The following is a 22,929-nucleotide window of genomic DNA, read 5'->3' on the forward strand; positions in this document are numbered from 1 at the left end:
GATCTGAAGATCATAATCTTTCTTCCAGTTAAAATCTTTTCTATTAGTTTTTTGATCACCAATCTTCATTTTTGTCCTCCTATAATTCCTATTGTACATATTTTGAAATGTCTTAAACTTAGCTTTCTTGCCTTTGTTTTTCCCTTAAATTTCTTACCATTGTTTTTACTCCTGATTTCTGGGGGAACTTTTGGATTGGGTCCTTTAATTCCCAATTCAGTTATTTGCAGAATCCAATCTGTTGTTTAAACGCCTCTATTGAGGGTTTTTTCCCCATCAATGAATATTTTAACTTAAAATTTTCAATGTGCATTCCAAATAGTATGTAATAAGCTCATGAAGCCCATCATGCACCATTTTTATAAAAATGATTAATTAAGAATTCCACCAAAGCTTTCATTTCCATTAAAGTTCTTTGACCCTGGATACAGCCATCCAACTTCTCTTTCTCCAAAATCTGACACCCACTGTCAGACCCTAAACCAACTTATTTGGTTCAGGCTCACTCTCCCCCATACCTTACTTCAGCATCTTTCCATCTTCTTTTTTGATCTTTAGTAAAGTTTTAATTTTAGAACAGTTTAAGCTTTACAGCAAAGTTGTGAATATAGTACAGAAAGTTCTCATATAGCCCACATCTAGTTTCCCCAGCTATTAACATCTTATTACATTTGTTGCTTATGTACATGGTACATTTGTTACAATTGATGAACCAATATTGATACATTATTATTAACTGAAGTCCTTACCTTATTCAGATTTTCTTAGTTTTTCCTTTATGTCCTTGTGCTGTTCCAGGATCCCATCCAGGACACCACATTACGTTTAGTCGTTATGTCTCTTTAGGCTCTCCTTGGCTGTGACAATTTCTCAGACTTTCCTTGTTTTTGATGACCTTGACAGTTTTGAAGAATACTGGTCAAGCATTTTGTAGAGAATGTCCCTCAGTTGAGATTTGCCTGATGGTTTTCTCACGATTAAACTGAGGTTGTGTGTTTTGGGAGGAAGACCACAGAAGTCAAGTGTTGTTTTTGTCACATCATATCAAAGGTACATACATCAACATGACTTATCCCTACTTATGTTGACCTTGATCATCTGGCTGAGGTAGCATTTGTCAGGTTTCTTACTGTTGGTTATTCTTTTCTCCTTTTTCCATACTGTACTCTGTAGAGGGAAGTCACCATACGTAGCCCACACATAAGGAGCAGGGAGCTGTGTTCCATTTTCTTGAGGGCTGAGCATCTACATAAATTATTTGGGATTCCTTTGCATGGGAGATTTGTCTCATTTATTTATATCAGTATGGACTCATGAATATTTATTTTACACTTTGGATTACAATCCAGTACTGCCTTATTTATTTGGTTGCTCAAATTGCTCCAGCTTTAGCCACTTGGAGATGTTTGAATTGTCTTCTGTGTCCCTTTTGACCCTATCACTGTGGGTTTTTTCGTTTTCTGAGCACTGTATTACTTTCTGGTACTGTAAGATATTTCAGGCTCATCTTGTCTGTTTGCTTCCCCAGTCCTAGAATCAGCCATTTCTCCAAAGAGTGCAGGTTCCTTTTATTGGGGAATGGTATTAGAAAGCAAGATGGAAGCTAGCTTTGTTCATTGCTGCTGGGGTTTTGTTTTTTCTTCTTTTCAGTTGTGCAATTGTATTTTTTATCTTCAAGAATTGTTACATATTATTTGTTTTCCTAACAGCCTGCTCTTGCTTTATTGATACAATGTAAGAATAAGAATTGTTAAAAAATATATACACAGGAAGTGGAGGAGGGAGAAGCTCTTTTATTAAGCGCTTTTCATTCAGTATTATTTACTCTGAATGTTCTATTTAAGCCGCTGAGTATTTTTATATATTTGGTAATTTTTTGCTCTGCTGATGCATATGGACAGTTGTTCAGAAAGATAATCAGGACGGGCAGCTGAGATGGGTTCCAACAGAGACTATGTAAGCCAGTGTAATTTCTTTCCGTCCTTAACAAACATAGAAGACAAATTTAGATGTATAATTTTTCTTTAGCAGCTTACAGATTGAATAGTTTGTTCAGGATAGGGATGGTGCTGTAAGCAGTGCTAAGCTGCTTGGGTGGAATTTCATGTTAGCTCAAGAGCAAGGTCTCCTTCTTGTCTTGGAAGTTGGACATCAGCTACCACAGAGCCTCCCTCTAGGTGACATCTTGGCCATCACAGAGTCTTCCTCCACCCAGAGGAGAAGCCCTGTCCTCAGCAGCCTCAAGGATGCAGATTTTAAGCAAGGTTACTGGATTCCACTCCCCTTGGTCTCTAGCACCTGCTCTAGGTACTTTAGGTAAAAGACTCAAAATGAAAAAGTATTGAGCTTTGTCTCTGCTCACTCCTTTTTTTTAAAAAACATCTTTATTGAAGTATAATTGCTGTAAAATAGTGTGTTAGTTTCTGCTTTATAACAAAGTGAATCAGCTATACATATACATATATCCCCATATCTCCTCCCTCTTGCGTCTCCCTCCCACCCTCCCTATCCCACCTCTAGGTGGTCACAAAGCACTGAGCTGATCTCCCTGTGCTGTGTGGCTGTTTCCTACCAGCCATCTGTTTTACATTTGGTAGTGTGTATATGTCCGTGCCACTCTCTCACTTCATCCCAGCTTACCCTTCCCCGCCCCCCCAGTGTCCTCAAGTCCATTCTCTACATCTGTGTCTTTATTCCTGTCCTGCCCCTAGGTTCGTCAGAACCTTTTTTTTAGATTCCATATATATGTGTTAGCATACGGTATTTGTTTTTCTCTTTCTGACTTACTTCACTCTGTATGACAGACTCTAGGTCCATCCACCTCACTACAAATAACTCAATTTCGTTTCTTTTCTTTTTATGGTGGAGTAATATTGCATTGTATATACGTGCCACATCTTCTTTATCTATTCATCTGTCGATGGATACTTAGGTTGCTTCCATGTCCTGGCTATTGTAAATAGAGATGCAATGAACATTGCGGTACATGACTTTTTTTTTTTTTTTTTTTTTTTTTTTTTTTGTGGTACGCGGGCCTCTCACTGCTGTGGCCTCTCCCGTTGTGGAGCACAGGCTCTGGACGCGCAGGCCCAGCGGCCATGGCTCACGGGCCCAGCCGCTCAGCGGCATGTGGGACCCTCCCGGACCGGGGCACGAACCCGCGTCCCCTGCATCGGCAGGCGGGCCCCCAACCACTGCGCCACCAGGGAAGCCCGACTTTTTTGAATTATGGTTTTCTCAGGGTATATGCCCAGTAGGCTGATTGCTGGGTCGTATGGTAGTTCTATGTTTAGTTTTTTAAGGAACCTCCATACTGTTCTCCATAGTGGCTGTATCAATTTACATTCCCACCAACAGTCTGCTCGCTCCTTTTATAGTAACCTGCTCTATCTCTAGCTCCCTGAGGGGGTACAATGGCAATCCTTTCAGTTACCCCAGGTGAACATCCTCTCATGGTGGGATGTCTGACCAGCCCTCCCTTACTCCACGCCTACCTGGGCCATTCCAACTGAAACCTCATAAAATAACAAGGTTGGCATGTTAGTTATTTACTGCTGCGTAACAAATTACTCCAAAACGTAGCAGCTTAAAACAACACACATTTATTATCTCACAGTTTCCGTCTGTCAGGAATCTGGGCATGGCTTAGCTGGGTCCCCTACTTCAAGGTCTCTCACAAGGTTGCAATCAAATGTCAACAAAGACTGTGTAGTCTCATCCAAAGGCTCAGCTGGGGGAAGGATCTGCTTTCAAACCCACATGGTTTGGGCAGGAATCAGTTCCTCTGTTTGGACTGAGGACTTTGATTCCTCTCTTGTTGGAGGCTGCTGTCAGTTCCTTGTCACGTGGGTCTCTCCGGTATAGCAGCTGGCTTCACCGAAGTGACCAATAGAGAGCATCTGCTAAAAAAACAAAAGATCTTTTATAAAACAAGAGATCTTTTATAACCTAATCACAGAAATGACACCCTATCACTAGGTCCAGCTCTCACTCAAGGGGAAAGGATTATACAAGAACACAAATACCAGGAGATGAGGATCACTGGGGTCATCTTAGAAGTTGGCCTACCACATGTAAGGATGGACCCTACTCCAGTCTCCAGCTGGGATACATAATTTTTTATCTGGTATGGTTGGGTTGTTTCTGTGGGACTCTGGGAAAGAATGCACATTAAAAAAGTGGGCTTAAAACATTTATCTAAGTCCTGGTTATGATGAACTTTATTTTTTATATGCTGAGTTTGAAATATAGAAAGAGCTTCAGGTGAAATTTTTCATTCTGTTGTTCACTTAACAATAATTCTTTTACCATTTTCTGTAAGCCAGCTTTTAATTTAGATATTCTGTGTACATTATCTCACTTTAAACCTCACACCAATTGTTTGTGGAAGGCATTACTACCTGGAATTTTGGGGTGAGAAAGTTGAGGTATAGAGAATTGAGGTAACTTTCCAATGTCTGGGCATCCCAATACCCTAAGCAGCTCCCTCCCAGCCCCAGGATTGGCTGACTCATCCAGCTGCAGTCTCCATCTCAAAGGGGACAGGGCTCTGTGTATCAGCACTTGAGGATTGTGGTAGAATCCACTTCCTGTGCACCCCCTCAGATCTGTTAACTCTATGTAATTGGTCCCATATGCAAACAATTGGCCTCTGTCTCAGTTTCCACCTCTGTATCCTGCTCCCTTGGATGGAATGCATCAAAATGACTGTCTCCTTATACATCTCCTTATACAAAATGACTGGTTCCTGACTCGGTCTCCTTATAATCATGGCAAGCCCTGCTCCTCCTCCACGGCTAGTGACAGGTCCTAGAAACCCAGCCCAGCTTAGAGGGCAGGTTTCTCACTACCCACCCCACAACCCACTGGATTACTTAGACCTCCAGTATCACTAAGCTAGTGAGAGGCAGAGCCAGGATTCAACCCATGCTCTTTGTAGTATCTCATTCTGTCTCTCAGGTTGACCATTAAAGTAAACAGTTCAAACTCAATCACTGTTTGTATTGTTCTTTCCATAGTCTAGATAGTATTAACTTGATTAAATAGGTAAAATGGAATAGAGGAACTTAATAAAGATACTGTGGCCACAGTCACAATTACAAGTGAAGGTCAGGGTAGGGGTAGCAGGCACCATGAACTAAGAGCAATGGTGGGGAGAAGCATGAGGCCACAGGCACCATGCACATCCCAGGGGTTTATTTCACGGCTCCTTTTGGTGGAAAAAAAGGCACCATCTCTGGCTACATTTCTACTGTTTCCAGAATGCCTGGGACACCAAGCATGGGAGCCAGCAGAGGCCTCACCCACAAAACCATGTGCTTTAGTGTCTGCCTAAAAGAATGAAAGACTAATGTGTTTTCCAAGTTGATTTCAGAAAAAAAGATAAGCAAAGCAAAGAAAGTCACCTTGCTCTTCATGACGCTGCATAAGAGGCAGACTGGAGATCCTGTGCAGTACCTCTAAAAGTTCTCAGTAAGGGCAGGGGATCTCCAATAGCCAGTGTTCACTTCAGTCATCCTGATGGGGTTTCAGTTTGGCTCAAAGAGTGCAGAAATTGCTGAATCGAGTATCATCTTAGTTAACAATGGTTACACGATTTTATGAAGTTTTGCTACTAATGGTCCTTTTAGATAAGATATTTGTTTTATTCATTCCAACTCGTCCGTATTATCCTTCTAAGGAAGCATTGGGGGTCTGAGGTAGGGTCAGGGTCAGTATCAGAGTGTGGGTAGGGTCTTTTTATAGGCTTGTCCCACTGGGAATGTTTGATTCAGTTGCACACTCCCTTTTTCCGGAAGCTTGCTCCCTCCTCTTGTGGCCCCAGTGACAGCACACGCTCGTAACTTTCTTCTGCCTCGTGCACTACCTCTCAGTGTCCTTTGCTGGCTCCTGGCTCCGTCCAGCCTCTCTGTACTAGATTGCCCCAGCACTTGGTTCTGGGCTCTCAGCGCTTTTCTACATGACTTAGATGCTCTCCTTCATTCCTGGCTTTACCCCATCCACATGCTGGTTTCTCTCAGTTGTATCTCCAGCACTGGCAGTTTCAGTGAGCTCTATACTTGTGTTACAAGTGTAGTATATTTAAATATGTCTAGATTGCATTTCCCTCTGAATAATCATATCACCATTTCCCATAATCCCTTGGCCATAGCAATGTGACTGGAAAGAATTTTTGTATCCTTCAATTACATTAGAATTCTGTATATAGGGAGAAGATTCTCCCTGCCCCCACCCCATCTCTGCTGTCTGGGCTCTGATGCTTGCTTCCCAGGGCGGGAGAAGAATGGACCAGGATGAATGAAAGTTGGAAGCCCACCTCTTCTGGTACCAAGGGCTTGTTGGGAAAAGAAGGTGGGGCAGAAGAGGCAGACAATGAGAGTTTTTGTTCAGGCTACTTTGGAGGCTAAGAGAGGAGATTGTCTCCCATCTGGGCCTGATGCCAGCTTGGGTGATGGGAGGCAGATGGTGGACAAACATATCAGAGTACAATCAGTGGTATGGCATGGTCAGGCAGAGACAGGGCTGGGTGGTCACTCTCTAAAGGTATCCTCAGTTCCCATGTGATGAGGATGGGACTCAGAAATGCCCACATGTTCCGAAAGTGTCCGTGGACCATGGCTGGGTAGAGAGCTAGTAAACGTTCATAGGGCCACAGTGTGGTTTGGGTCAGGGGCTGGGTGGAGAATATGGCAGGCACACAGAGGGCTGTACAGGGCCAGCTGACAAGAGGCTGAATCATCCAGGGAGTCCCAGAGCCTGAACCGAGCTCTCACCAGCCATAGGCTGCCAGTTTCAGCAGTGAACAGCAGCAGGGCAAGCAGTGACCAGGGCCATGCAAACAAGGTGCACTGCTGCAGAAGCCAGAGGTGGTAGAGGACACCAAAAGGAACAAAGACTCCTGCCAGGCACTGCTGGGAGTGCACCATGGGTGCCCACCATCTTGGGGGAGAGAGGGGTGACGGGATGGAAAGCCGAGAGATTGAACCTGTTTAAATTCTTCCCTCAGTTGAAGAATAGCAGACTGGGCTGACTCTAGTTCTCTTCCTCCACCTGCCCCCATCCCTCAGTGGGTCAGGAATCTCGAGGAAGATGTAAGAGGCTATGATCTCTTCACACTTCTGAGCTCTACTTAATAGAATCAAAAATGTCCTCAACTCATATGTCTGACTGTTTGACACCTAACATGCATCTTAGGCTAACTTTGCCAAAATTGAATTCTTGACCCCTCTCCTAAAAATAACCTAGCCCACTCCCCGATTTCCCTCCCTCAGTCAGTGACAGCACCGTACCCCATGGGTTTAAGGATCAGCATTGATTTCTCCTTTCCCCTCGCCTCTCACATCTAATCCATCAGTAAGTCCTGCCAGCTCTTCATCCAGGCATACCCTAAACCCACTTCTTTTTTTTCTCCACCATAACTGTTATCCCTACAAAGATTCTTTCAATATCTTCCCCCCCTGTTCTCACTCCTGAGGCTGCTTCCTGCCCATATGGTGCATTATGTGTGATAGAAAAATATATGCCTTTCTCCAGGTGAACGTAGGCCCCTGCTGGACACAGGGCTTGGTGAGTTGTGCAAAAGCTGGATTTCAAGCCCACTCACCTACTCTGCGTGCCTTCCTCGCGTAGGATCCAACCTACATAAACAGAACCAGCACCCCTCCTCACTCCTAAGCTTCTCCCTATGGTCCGTTACCCACCAGCTGCCAGAGGGATCTTTTAAAAACACGAATCAGATATCACTGCCCTGGAAGACCCTCACTGTCTTCCCCAAACCCTTAGCACAGAGTTTCAGCTCCCCCCACCACCTGCTACCCTGTTACCCACGGTGTCCTGCATGCTGGGACCCCTGCTTCCTCCTTCAGCCTCATCACGCTCACTGGTGGCCGCTCTCTCTCTTTCCCTCCTGCACAATGCCGGTCCACTCATTGTGCTCCTGCTGTCCCCTCATGCTGGGAAATGCAGGCTGGCTCCTTGTCATCCAGGTTCAAGCTCAAATGTTACCTCCTCAGGAAGGATTTTTCTAAACGCCCCTATTCATACCGCCCTCCTCCCACACGCTTTATCATATTACCTGTTTTGTTTTCTTGAAAGCATTTACCAACCTCTAAAATCATCTTTTTAATGAAAACATTTCCTCTCTCTCTCTCAAGAATAAAAGTTCCAAAAGCAGGGAAAGCATTTCTGTCTGGTCTGTTTTCAGAGTCTTGAACAATGAATAGCACATATTTGTTGAATGAACACTTGAATTAAAGAATGAATGGTGAAGATGCATGTGGTGCTATTGTAGGTGTTTCATAAAAGGACTGCACTGCTGACTGGCAAAGTCAAGTCTTTAGTGTTTCTCTGAGAGACAGTGATGTGGCCCTCGACACACACAGAGGGAAGAATAGCACAAGAAACCAGTGAGCAGTTTGCTGGACAGTGAACCATACACTCATGTTATAAGTTTTTCGATAAATGACATGGCAAGTTGATACCAGTGCCATTGGCGAATCTTAACAAAAGTCATGCTTATGTAAAGTTCTGTCAGTATTTCAAAAGTTCAGAAATAATTATTGTGATGTACTCTACTTGGAATATAAAACCGTTGATAGAAACTATTGATGTCTAGATTACCATATGAGTTAAGGCAAAGATTTCTTACCTAAAGAAAAACTTATTTTAACAAATAATTCACGTAGTATATTCTATTTTGCTAATTTCATGAGGGTGAGAGTGAGATCTCCCCACCCCTTCCTTTTTATAATGTCTAAATTATATAATATGGTAAAAGATGCCCTTCAGTTCTGTGTTTATGATATTAAGGAATCTTTTGGGGTGTTGTTTTTCATTACTCAATTTAAAACTAGAAAAGAGCAAGTTTGAAAGTGTCTGGGTACTTTTGAAAGTGTCTGGGTACTTTTACCATATGCAAAATATGCAAAACATATTCTCCTGATGACCATCTTATTTTCTGACTCTGAAACTTATTTTTTCACCTTTTGTCTTCATCCTGGTTGTGGTTTAAAAAGTCTGATCACAAAGAATGATAATAACACATACTAAACAATAATTCAAATAGAATAATCTTCACATCTATTCATCATCAAGTGCTCAAGTTTTCTAAAACGTTGTTCATTGTGTTACTAAATCTAGGAACCGCCCATTTTCACACAGTTTATTCCACAGCCCTTGTAAATGAATATTACTACTTGTGACTGAGCCCTGTCGTAACCAGTTCATGGAACTACTACAATGAGGGCATTTATCAGAGTCACCATCTTCTGTTACCTTATTTGTTCCTAACGTTCAATCCTCCAAAGATGGGCTTGTCGTCTGAGGCTCTGGCTTGAGGTTTCTCTTCTCACGGTTCCTTCTGTTCAATTTAGGAGAAGCAGTAGTGGCATAGCAGACTAGGTTTCATGGCATTTATTGAGATTACTGTAAGATACTAGTTACTAACTTACGCTCTGTTGAACAGTAGAAAAAACAATTGATTTTTACTTGAAACCCACTCTACTTTTCTTCTTCTTTCCTCTTTCTCCCCCTTATTGCCTGCTTTCCTCCCTCCCTCCCTCCCTCCCTCCCTATCTTCCTTCCTTCCTTCCTTCCTGTGTATACTGAGTTTCAACTCTGCATTAAACCCAGTGTGAAGTAACTACACATGAACACATTTATAAAAGACCTTATTCTGTGCCTGGAACACAGTAGATGTTCCATTGGCAAAAGAATAGAATCAAGTACATGGTTTCTACCTTTGATCCTGGCATGATCGAATCTTTTATTTGGAGTTACCTAGGCACAAATCAATTAGTTTAAATTGTCTTATCATATCACAGAATCTTTGGCAAATGATCCTTCATCTTTTGCTTAAATAAATGAATTTTGCCATGATGCAGTATGGTATGGAAAAAGACCTGTACTTCATTTAGAAAGTGTTGAATAATTCACAAGATAGAGTATGTAAAGCACTGTGCAGTAGAAAATGTGTTGGAATGGAAATCAATAGATCTGATTTCAAGTCCAAATTCCGTCCCCAGTGTGCTGTATAACCTTGAGTCTACCACTCCCTCTGTGTGAACCCCACTTCCCCCATTTGAAAAATTAGAGGATGTATTACTCAGGATTCTTTTAATCAAAAGTGACAGAAATCTAGCTCAAGCTAATTCAGGCAAAAAAGAGAATTTTTCAAGTCACACATCTTCAGGCATGGCTGAATCCGGGAATCAGACAGCATTGTTGGAACACTGTCCTTCTCTCTGCTCTGCTTATCTCTGTGTTGGCCTTACCTCTCCTCCTGCAGATGGACTTCCACTATGGGCTCAAAGGAAGGAGCCACTGTAACCTCACGTTTGCACCATCCCAACTTATTAACTCTAGAGGAAAGGACTCCTATTTCCCAAGATCTGCATACCAATCTGAGGAAATCTGAGAGTGGTTTGCTTTGGTCACATGGCTATCCTTTGGCCCTATTTCTGTTGCTAAGGGGAGTAGGTACCTTCCTTGTTTGCATACAGATCACATGTCTACCACTGAAATTGGTTTTGGGGAGGGATCTTCTTGGTTGCCACCTGGTGTCCGTTTTCTGGCCACAGAAAAGAGCTGGAAAGACTTGGGATGGCACAAGCGTGCTCTCAGCCTTCCCAGGCAATCTGTTTCTCCAAGCCTCTGATAGATGAGGAGACGCTGAACCAGAGAGACATTTCTCCTTTAAAGTAAAACTGTGGCCCATTTGCTTTGCTCATTTCTCTGCCCTGTCCTAGTGGATGGTAGTAAGTTTGTCTGCTTACTAGGAGGGTTTCTATTTCCCAAAGAGATGAGGTACTCGCCAAAAGTGAAATGGCTAGACTGTGAATAAGTCTGGGCTAAAACTCATACCTACCTTCTCCCATCCAGCGTCCTCTCCACACCACCGTGCTTTTTCTTTGCTCAAGCAGGTAATACTGATTTACCACCTGGTGCCTCAGGTCATGGGCTACCCTAGTGTGGAGGCAGTTGACAAGTTAATTCCTCCTGGGCCCAGCTTGAAAATCTTCTTATTAGTTTATATGATTTGCATTCCTAGAATACAGGCATTTTTGGAGCATTCTGGTTGACAAGCTCAATCAAATATCACTGCTTTTGGTGGTTGAGAGTCCGCCTGCCGATGCAGGGGAACGGGTTCGTGCCCCGGTCCAGGAAGATCCCACATGCCGCAGAGCGGCTGGGCCCGTGAGCCATGGCCGCTGAGCCTGCGTGTCCGGAGCCTGTGCTCTGCAACGGGAGAGGCCACGACAGTGAGAGGCCCGCGTACCGCAAAAAAAAAAAAAAAAATCACTGCTTTTGATTAAGAAGATGTATAGAATGAATGATTATGTTGAATTACAGGACCTTTTGCAAGAAATGCAGTCAGTCATTTCCAGGCACACACAAAAGCAAGACATGGAATGTGCACTGAGGGGCTCAGAGGACAGCAGTTAACGTTTAGGAACCTCAATTTCCTCACCTATAAAATGGGAGAGTTACACTAAATGACTTCTAAGGTCCTCCAGAAGTCTGTGAATATATGATTCAAGGCCTGTTGGAGTCTCTTGCAGACTTTAGACCCATGGGGCAGAGTTTATTTTAATAAGCAGAGCAGCTGTGTGCTGGAGATGCTTGGGGTGCAGGGGTTGGGAGTGTTTGGCCTACTTGACTCTATCTCCAGGGCATTGGCAGTCAAAGTCCTGCCCCCAAACACAGAGGCCTGGCTTGTTGATTCCTGAAACGTCACTGCTGGCATTTCATTCATTTTACTTCTGGCTTTGATCTCTCCAAAAGGACATATAACAACTTTGGAAGAGGCAGCTTATTTAAGCCATAATCAGAGGCTTTCCTGTGTGCTAGTTTTGAAAGTAAGAAGAGTGAGGGTTCCGGGCATGAGAAGAGGGGATTTAAGGTGATGAGGGGCATGCCATTAGGAGACCAGGGCACCGAAGCCACACTCTAAACATTTGACAGCTTTGTAGGGGCTCAGTCTCATAAAGGACACTTGTCTTTAGATTGTAAGTGTGGTCAACACAGAGCATACGTGTCACTCACACTTTGACCTCAGGAAAACACTTATGGTTAAGAAAAAAGTGCCGAGAGTGAACCCCTCTTCCTTCGCCAAGCCTTCTCTGAGCAATCTGCTCAACTGTGATGTGGTAAGAAGACAGGAAGAACCAAGTGAAGTTAACTGAGGTCACTGGCTGGCCCAAGGTCGCCAAGGCACTCTGTTGATAGTCAACACTTCATTTCACTTTTTTCTCATGCTGATAAGCGAGGCAACAATAGACTTTCTAAGGCTTAAATGACATATTGTAAATGTCAGCCTGCTGCTTGGGCTCCTCTTTCATTTTCTGTTCTATTGCAAAGGTGTCAAAAGCCAGTGAGATCTTGAATCCATTAAGCCTTCTACTGCTACCTGATGTTTAAAGTGATGTATAAGTACATGTAATTATGGTGCTCTTTTTTTTAAAACACATTTTAAGATGTTGAAATGAAAGGTATTATTTAATACTTAATTTCTAAAACATATAAAATGTGTAATGATTATATGCTGTCCTTAGCCTAAAATGAGAAGTTCTGTCTGTAATTTTGTCTTAGTACTTCTGCTGTTTTTTCTTGGAGTAGGGGTGGGGGAGTGGTAGTGACAGGTTATACCAACCTATCTATATATAGGCTTGCTCTGTCTATCCATCCATCTATCCATCTTCTGTCTACTGGAACAATTTTGTGAGATGACAAGACATTCATTTACTCATGCCCTTTACAATTATGCTTTGAGTACTTCCTATGTGCCAGGCGCTATTCTGAGTAGCGAGGATACAGCAGTGAATGAAACAGGCAGAAATCCCTGCCTGCCTAGAGCTTCCATTTTAGTGGGGGCAATCGATAAGCAGAACATATAGTGTATTACACAGTGGTTAGTACTAAGGAGAAAATAAAGTGGATGACATTTGAGTAAAGCCTTGTAGGAGAAGAGGGAGTAAGCCCTGTGGATATCTATGGAAAGAGCATTCTAGATAGAGGGCAAAGTGAATAGCAAAGGCCCTGAGGCAAGAGTATACTGGGAGGGTTTGAGGAACAGAGTAGAGTGAGGGACAGACGAGGGAGGAGGTAGTAGATGAAGTCAAAGGGATGGGGTGGCAGACAGCGGACTGCAGGGAGGCTTCTTAGGTCCTTATAAGGACTGCCTTTTACTCTGAGTGGAAGGCCGCCATTAGAGGGTTTCAAGCAGAGGAGTGACATGGCTGACTTGACATTCTCATAGGAGTCCTCTGGCTACCGCATTAAGAATACATCATAGCAGCAAGAGCAGAGGCAGGGAGGCCGTTAGGGGCCACCAAACACTCAGGAGAGATGGTGGTGGCTTGGATCAGGATTTTGGCAGTCAGGGTGAGGAGAGGTATTCAGATTCTGGACATGTTTTGAAGTTAGAGCTGAGATTTGCTGACATTTTACGGAAAGAAAGGAGAGAATTCTAAAGTTTTGGGCCTGAACGGAAAACATGGTGTTGTTATTTACTGAGATAGGAAAACAGCAAGAGAAGCAGGTTTTGAAGAAGAGGATCTAGAAGTCACTCTGGGCACAAATTTGAGATGACTGTCGGAAATCCAAGTCCAAGAGAGAACTGGATATAAAAGTCTGGGGTTCAAGAGAGAGGGGAGGACCGGAGATCTAGACATGGGAGTCAATAACATGTAGGTTGAGCTTAAAGTCAGGAGAAGGGGTGACGTCACCAAGGGAATCAGCATAAATAGAGAAAAAAGTGCTCCCAGAACTGAGCCAGGGCAGAGGTCGAGGAGCTGGGAGAGGGGGCAGCCAAGGAGAGGAGTGGCCATGTTAACGCAAGTTCACATGCCCCGCACACAGTGAGGCCAGACAAACTGAAACGTTGGAGTTTGGAGCAGAGAAAGGCTTATCGTAAGGCCGTGCAAGGAGAGGAGGTGGCTCACGCCCTGAAAAGCCTCGAGCTCCCCGAAGGGTCGGTAAAGCATTTTTAAAAGCCAGGAGATGGGGGGTGGGGGTCACAGGGTAAGCGGTCAGCTTGTGCACAGTTCTCTGATGGGCTGATGGTGAGGCAGCACGGTGCTGTCACAGGGTTAACATTATCAGTGCTTAGGCTCCAGAAGGCCTGGGGCTATGTGCTCGTGTCTCCAAGTAGTTCTTCCATTTGGTGGTGGTGGTGTGGGGTTTCACATCCACAAAACAACTCAGGAAATTTGCATCAAATACTGTTATCTAGGCACTTCAGAGAGGAGCTAAAGCAGAGGATATGGGGGAAGGCCTGTCCCGGGAAGGCCCCATAGGGTCTTGCTCGGTTACAGCCAGAGGAACCAAGGGAAAACCAGAGACTGCATCCATAGTCTTTGCCATGGAATAGGACATAATTAAATGTGTACTAAAAACATCATTATACGTTATTGTCCTATATTTAGAAAAGTGTCTGTGATTTGGGTTGAGAGTAGGACAAACCAAAGCTAAAAGAACAGGCAAATGTGATGTCTTCTGGTCAGAGAAAGGTGATGCCTTTCCATCATTTTTCCTGCTTTGCAAGAGGCTGCATACCAAAGTATAAAATCTGAAGCATTTGTTTTAAAAACTATTTGGGGATTTTTTTTTTCTGCGTAATTCAGGAGTAAAGTCATTATAATTCTCAACATGTTTCTATGGAATATTAGCCAAAAATTTTAAAATTAAATTTAGGCTATTTGAAAATAGGTTTTGTACAATGTCCAGAATATAGGGCAATCTGAGTTTGTGAAAAGGAACTTTTACTCAAATCCTTGACCTTTTATGGATAATGTTCTAACTCTGTGTTGAGAACATTTAGGAAAAGTGCGAGGGATGCCATGAATATTGCATAAGGAATGCTGTGATTTATTAATTAATGTTTTTAGCATAATTTTCTAGGTAGTTAATTCAAGGAAATGCAACTGAATTATACTCAGAAGTCAGTGAAGTAGTTGCACATCATCACCGTCACTTGTCAAAGGTAACCTATATATGGCATTCTACAAGCTTGAAATTTGTTATTTTTTCTGGATTCAAAATGAAAACTGTTGCAAAGGGAAATACATCAGTATAATAAGAGTTTGACTCGGTTCTCCTCTGAAGTACCCATACAATTTTTCTGCTAGAAAGAACAAATCACTTTCAGGATATGACTCAACAGCAACTTGCTCTGAACGAAACACACTTCATTCAATAGTGGATGCTGTCATGATTTCCTTTCAAAGATTTGAAAAGTTCCCTAAAGGCAAGAAGGTGTGATCAATGTTGATAAAGGAATATGAGTAACAGAGTTTTCTCTGAAGAGGAAATGTCTTTTATTAAACATAAGGGCAAAAATGCTCAACAAGGATTTGAGGATCTAAAATATACTCTTTCACTATGATTTGACCCACACTGAATACGTATTCTGTGACTCACCATCAAGGGAAGAAAATAGCTCCAATTCTCACGCATGAGATCTGCTCCCCGCTTCTGGAGGAAAATCGTTCCCCCTAAGCCCAAAGCTTTGTACCTTCTCAAAAGCCTGGACTCCTCCTCAGAGACCATCTTATGAGCGCACACCACTCCACGTGCTGGGTACGCATATGGTCCGGAAAGTGGTTTCACTTAGATTTTTATTTGACATGTTTTGCACACCTCACCCCATTTTTATAAGGCTCAAATAAGAAGACTCATTTGAAAGATTTAAAGATGTAACTCTCTCTCTAAGTGTTGCGCTTTATAAGTTTACTCAACAGGGGGAGTCCACACAGGGAAATGTAAAAACCAGACATGCTGTGTTCTGTTTGAATGTCTACTGATGCAGTAGTTTAATTAATACCACCATCTAGGAGCCTTGGTGGTAGGTGTGTGATCAGCAGTGACGTGAGCAGTAGTGAACATTATTGTCGTGAGCATCTGGCTGTGTTGCCAGATGACTGTGTGGTTCAGTTTGTTCTTGTTCTGTTCTCTGTCTTGCACTGGTTACCATTGGTGTTGACTGGCAAACTCTGTTGATGTCTATGAGCCTGTTTTTTCAGTGTCTCCTTATTACCTTGGTAACAAAGAGCTGCCCTGTTTCTGTTTGGGTACTTGATTGGTGTGTTCGCTGCCAGTCTGCTGCTATGCTGTAGCATTTAAAATATTACTTCCCCTAAATATTATAGTATTTTTTCTATTTCCTCTGACAATTGTTCTACTTTTATGATCTAATGTAATTGACTGGCAATATAGTATATCCCTTACGATAATGAATAATAATCACTTTTAAAAAAAACCCCTACTTTGGAGCATTTTCTTTCTAAAACCAGTAAGTCAAATTAAACTATCGTGTAGTTAATTTCCAATCTTAAGATGTGTTGTTTTTCAGAGATTTTAAATTAACATAGGAAAATGTCATAAACAAGAAAATTTAATACACTGAAAGTGTGTACTGCTCTACATAAGGAAAATATTTCAGCGTTAAATTTTTCCTCTTGTTAAAAAAGCTAAGACATTTTCATTCTTGCTAATGACTACTTCTTGAAATGCTCTAGAAATGGCTGATCACCAGGACAGCTATAAAACATGACCTACTAACATACTTTTATCAAATGATTTGAATGGCTGACCCTGTTTCTCTCTATATTCCCGGATTAGTGCTGACAATCAAATTAATAATATACATTTTGCCTTTCATAAATAAAGTGACTGCAGAAAATTATCTCTAAATTAACGAAGTATTTCTATGAAATGTTTAGTTAAACATAGCAATAAATTAGTTTCTTTTTAAAACAAAGTATATTTGCAGAATCATTTACTTGAGTTACAGCTTTTAAAACCAGATAATCTGCAAAGTTGAACATAATTCAAAGTTATACTTTATTTTAAAGACTTTGCGTATAAGAGCTTGACTAGAAAAGCATTAGTGAAAAGCAACAGGTTCAAAATCATTTTTCTTCTCTGTTTTAAGAAACGATAAGTTCAGATCCATGAGATGGTACAAAACAAGGCTACCTCACACCAGGTAGAACATGGTGTTTATGAAATCTTGAGCTCCGTGCAATCCCCTTGATTTTATTCACTTTTCAAAACAGGATAGTGGCTTTGAATCAGTGTTGTCGGTGATGACTAACCCTGACCCATTTAGAAATGCTCATTTCATAATTCCCTCTTTTTACAGGGGCTTCATACTGTGTTTGAATACAGTAAAAACAGCAGCAAGTTCTTCCACATTTAGGGACACACTAACTGGCATTTCTGATTTTAAAATTAAAAGCCTTAATTTTTACTTTACTAATTTTACCTTTATTAATTTCCTTTGGGGAAAGCTTAATCTATAGGAATATGAAGTGAAATCAGAAAGTCTTAACCTATTTAGAATAGCTTATATATCTTTTTAAATATTAAAAACCAAGTTCTTAAAAGGAAGGTAGGATAGATCTTCAGAGCATAATTATATGGATTTTAGGGTTCAATTGGGACAAACTGTAACAAAAACAACTTTTAGAGGGTCTTTTTATATAGGTAGTGTGTTTGGCAAATGTGACATTGTTTTTTCCCATCACACTACCAAAACTAAAGACTTTTTATTCAGTAGCAACTATTACTGATATAATTCAAATGTTTTTTTGTTTTTGTTTTTTTTTTTTGCAGTATGTGGGCCTCTCTGTTGTGGAGCACAGGCTCCGGACGCACAGGCTTAGCGGCCATGGCTCACGGGCCCAGCCGCTCTGCGGCATGTGGGATCTTCCCGGACCGGGGCATGAACCTGTGTCCCCTGCATCGGCAGGCGGACTCTCAACCACTGTGCCACCAGGGAAGCCCTCAAATGTATTTTTCTTTCCAGTAGGATACAGAGACAACTTAATTGTAGAGTTCTGAAATGATGTTGAATCAAATATGATTTAACCCCTGTGTAGCACAGAATTATCCTTACCTGAAGAGAGGTCTCATCTTCACCCTCAGCTCCCATAATGTGATCTCTAAGTCCTTGGAATGTTCTGCCTGATAAGAGTGTCTTTGTTTACCTGGGGCTTTGGGCCACACCAAACAGTCTCACAATGTGATTTATGGTGAGGGCTTTGGGCCATGTGGTATCATCTCTACCTCTGGTGGGGCTGGCCAGTAATCAGTCACACTGGCAGTCAACCATGTCTATGTGACCAAACCCCAATAAAAACTCTGCATACCAAGGCTCAGGTGAGCTTCCCTGGATGGCAATACTCCATGTGTATTGCCATACATTGTTGCCTGGAGAATTTAGTGTTGTCCATGACTCCACTAGGAGATGACAACTGCCGGCTTGCATGGGGAACTCTCCTGGTCTTTGCCCCATGCGTCTCTTCCCTTGGCTGATTTGATCTGTATCCTACCACTGTAATTAACCATAACCATGAGTATAGCCACTTTCAATGATTTCTGTGAGTCATTATAGCAAATTATCAATCTGAGGGTAGTCTTGAGGACTACCTGAATGGCGTCAGAAGCAAGATGGTCTTGGGTATCCCTGATATCTGTAGTTGGTGTCAGAAGTGACTGCAGTCTTGGGGACAGTCCTTTCCTGAACTTGATAATTCCCCAAAGTGAGACATTCTTTTATCCTTGAAAATATTTTTGGTGACATTTTGGTTGCACAATTTTACTAATATGACAGTCCTTATGGCTGTTCCCAAATATTCCAGGTTTTTCCTTCTAGATATGTGATAGAATTGCACTTTCTCACCCACCTAAATTTGAGTGTGGCCATTTTGATGAGCTTTGACCAATGAAATGAGAATGGAATTGACGTGAGGTTAGATGCATAAGATACAATTATGCATCCCACTGCCTCTTCCCCTCTGCCACAAACTGATAACTTTCTAGATAGTAACTGTTCCATCATTCTTGGTCCCAGAATGAAGACGAGAGACCAGAGCTCCCAGCTGAATTATGAGAGAAACATAGCATGACTGAGAATTAAACCATTATCGTGTTAAATCCTTGTGGTTTGCAGTTATTTGTTATGCAGCATAACCTAGACTATTCTGATTCAAACCACCAAAATCACTATTTGTTCATAGCATGACAATGACATTCCCTACAAAAGGACTACACAGAGATGCTCTTTTTAAAAATTATTATTGGCATAATTCTGTGGTCCTTAGCTTGAAATGAAGTATATCACAATTGTCTGTCCAGCATTCTTTTAGATATGGCCGTATCTGTCAAAATCTAATGTAGTTGAACAAATAATTCCATATCTAGGATTATTATTCAGTAATATCTGCAGAGGTGCACTAAGACATGATTTTCATAATAGTAAAAACTAAATTTCAGCGATAGGATAATAGTTAAAGGAATTGTGATTTTTCCATATAAGGGGAACTTCTCACTCATCCACTACAAAATATGAGGGGGAGACCTCCTATTCCAACCACGATAAACAGGGACTAGATTTACCCTCTATGGAAGAAAAAAAGGTGGGGAGGAGACAAAATATTAGAAACAACAGCTTTCAAGACACAAGACATCAGAAGCCCTGTGAGTGCCGCCATTTTACTGCATTGAGAGCTTCTAGACTGCTATACAGGAAGGGGGAACCCGGGCTGAGTTTAGTGGACCCCCTGAACTTAGGTATTTGTGATATGCCACTAAAGCAGTACTTAGGGGGATAGTTATAGCACTGAATGCCTATATTAGAATAGAAGGAAAGTTCAAAATTAATGAACTCCACTTCCACCTTGAGAAACTAGAAAAAGTATATCAAATTAAACTCAAAGTAAACAAAGGAAATAACTATCAGAATAGAAATGAATGAAATACAAAACAGAGAAAACAATTCAGAAAATCAGTGAAACCGAAAGCTGGTTCTTGGAGAAAAACAATAAAATTGTTAATACTTTAGCCCGACTGAACCAGTAAAAAAAGAGTGTAGAGACAAATTACCAATATCAGGAATGAGAGAAGTGACATCATTACAGATACTACAGACATTAAAAGGATAATAAGAGAATATTATGAACAATATTATGCCAGTCAATTTAACAACTTAGATGAAACGGACAAATTTCTTAAAAAATGCAAACGTCCAAAGCTCACTCAAGAAGAAATAGATAACATGAGTAGCTCTATGTCTACTAAAGTAATTGAATTTGTAGATAAAAACCTTCCCACAAAATAAACTCCAGGCCCAGATGGTTTCATTGGTAAGTTCTACCAAATATTTAAGAATAAATAATCCATTTTTATACAAACTCTTCTAGAATATTGAAGAGGAGGAAGTACTTCCCAACTTGTTCTATGAGGCCAGCATTACTTGTTATCAAAATCTGAGAAGAATACTATAAGCAAAGAAAATTACAAGTCAATATCCCCTATGAACATAGATGCAGAAATTCTAAACAAAATTTTAGCAAATTGAATTAAACAATAGATTAAAAAGATAATAAATTATGACCAAGTCAAGTTTATCCTGGGAATGCAAGATTGGTTTAACATTTAAAAAGGAATAATGTAATTCACCATTTTAACAAACTAAAAAAGAAAACCGTAAGACCATCTCAATAGATACGTAAAAAACATTTGACAAAATTGAATATCACCTATTCATTAAAAAAACAAGAAGGAAGCTCTCAGCAAAGTAAGAATGGAAGGGAGCTTCCTCAACCCGATGAAGGGCATCTATCAAAAGGCTATAGGTAACAACATACTTACTGATTAAAGATTGAATGCTTTCCGCCTAAGTTCAAGAACAAGCCAAGGGTGTCTGCTCTCACCAGTAATCTTCAACACTGTACTGTAGGTAAAGAGCAGTCAGGCAAGGGAAAGAAATTAAAAGCATGTATTTTGGAAAGGAAGAAGTAAAACTGTCTTTATTCACAGACAACATGATTGTCTATGTAGAAAATCCAGTGGAATGTACTAGATTCCAATGGAAGCTTCTAGAACTAAAAAGTGATTTTTAGCAAGGTTGCAAGATATAAGATCAATGTACACAAATCAATTATATTTCTATATATTGGCAACAAATAATTAGAAATTTAAAATATAAAAAGACATACTATTTACAACAGCATTTTAAAAACTATAAAATACCTAGGGATATCTCTGGAAAAAAATGTGTGCAAGACCTGGATGAAAACTCAAGCATTGCTGGGAGAAATTAAAGAAGAGTTAAATAAGTGGAGTGATATATTGTGTTCATCGATTTGAAAACCCAATGTTTTTAAGATATCAGTTCTCCCCAAATTGATTTCTAGATTCAAGGTTATCTCTGGCAAGATCCCAGCAAGATTTTCTGTAGATATTGACAATCTGAGTCTAAAATGCAAAGAATATAGAATAGCCAAGACAGTCTTGAAAGAGAACAAGTTGTAGGGCTAAAACTACCTGATTTTAATAATTATTATAAAGTTACAGAAATCAAGACAGTGTGATATTGGCATAAAGATGGGCAAATATATCAATTAAACAGAATAGAGGGTCTAAAAATAGACCCACACATACATGGATAACTGATTTTCCACAAAGATGCAGAGGCAGTTCAGTGGAGAAAAACAATAGTCTTTTCAAAAGCTAGTAATGAAATAACTGGATATACATATACAAAAAAAGTGAACTTTGATTCATATACAAAAGTTAACTCAAATGAATCATACATCTAGATGTAAAATCTAAAATTATAAACCATATAGGAGAAAATCTTTGTGAACTTGGCTTAGGCAAAGATTTCTTAGATTTGACATCATGATCCTTAGAAGATCAAACTGATAAACTGAACCTCAACAAAATGAATATTTCTGCCCTTTTGAAGGAGTATAGAAAGGCAAGTCACAGACTGGAAAAAAATGGTTATAAGTCATATATCTGAGAGGGAATTTGTATGCAGAATATATGAAGAATTCTCCAAGCTCAATGAGAAAACAGACAACCCAATTAAAATTAGGCAAAAGACTTTAACAGACACATCACCAAGGAGGTTGTACAGATGGCAAGTAAGTACGTGAAAAAATGCTCAACAGCATTTTTCACTAGGGAAATGTAAGTTAAAACTGCATTGTGATACGTCTAGACATCTATTAGATTAAAAAGTGTGGGTGAGAATGCGGAGGAAATGGAACTGTAATACGTTTCTGGTGGGAATATAAAACAGCCTCATTGGAAAAGACATTGGCAGTCTTTTTTAGAAGCTAAACATACATGTATTATATAATGCAGCTCTTCCATACTAGGTGTTCACCCAAGAGAAATGAAAGCATATGTCCATACAAAGATGTGTAATGTTCATACCAGCATTATTTATAATAACCAAAACCCAAAAACAACCCAAATATCCATCATCAGGTGAATGTATAAACGAACTGTGTTATATCCATAAAATGGAATACTACATAGCAATAAAAAGGAAAGAACTATGTATGATACATGCAAGAACATGGATGAATCTCAAAACAATTATGCTGAGTGCAAATAACCAGACAAAAAAGAGTACACACTCTGATTCAATTTACAAAAAATTCTAGAAAATGTCAACTAATCTATAGTGTCAGAAAGCAGATGGGGGAGGGGTTGAAGGAGGGATTACAGAAGGGCATAAGGAAACTTTCGGGAGAAATTCGTATGTTCATTACCTTCACTGAAGCAATGGTTTCAAGGTGTCCAAACTTATCAAATTGTACATTTTAAGCATGTGCAGTTTATCTTGTCAGTTATACCTCAATAAAGATGTTTGTAAAAACAAAAAAGAAGTAGGGGGATCTATATGTGTTGATAGAGAACTATGTCCATGGTGTAGTAAGCAAAAGAAGTTCCAGAACATTATATACAATTTGATCTGAGATTTTTTTCAAACTAACAAATGAGAATAATAAAATCCTTGCCTCTCACTGGATACTTTTGGGTGTGTACCAAAGGTCTAGTCATTTACACAATGAACAGTGGTTATCCCCAGGGAATGAGATGTGGAGCAGGACAAGGAAGTGATATATACAT

At 40.7% G+C, this 22,929-nt stretch overlaps 1 protein-coding gene across 1 annotated transcript in view; it reads left to right on the forward strand.

The window, feature by feature from the left end:
• LOC307183175 (F-box/LRR-repeat protein 21) overlaps positions 1-22,929 on the forward strand; it is a 90,746-nt gene that overhangs the window by 1,910 nt on the left and 65,907 nt on the right. The window lies entirely within an intron of this gene.

This window comes from Stenella coeruleoalba (assembly GCF_951394435.1).
Source record: "Stenella coeruleoalba genome assembly, chromosome: 3".
Taxonomy (NCBI): Eukaryota; Metazoa; Chordata; class Mammalia; order Artiodactyla; family Delphinidae; genus Stenella; species Stenella coeruleoalba.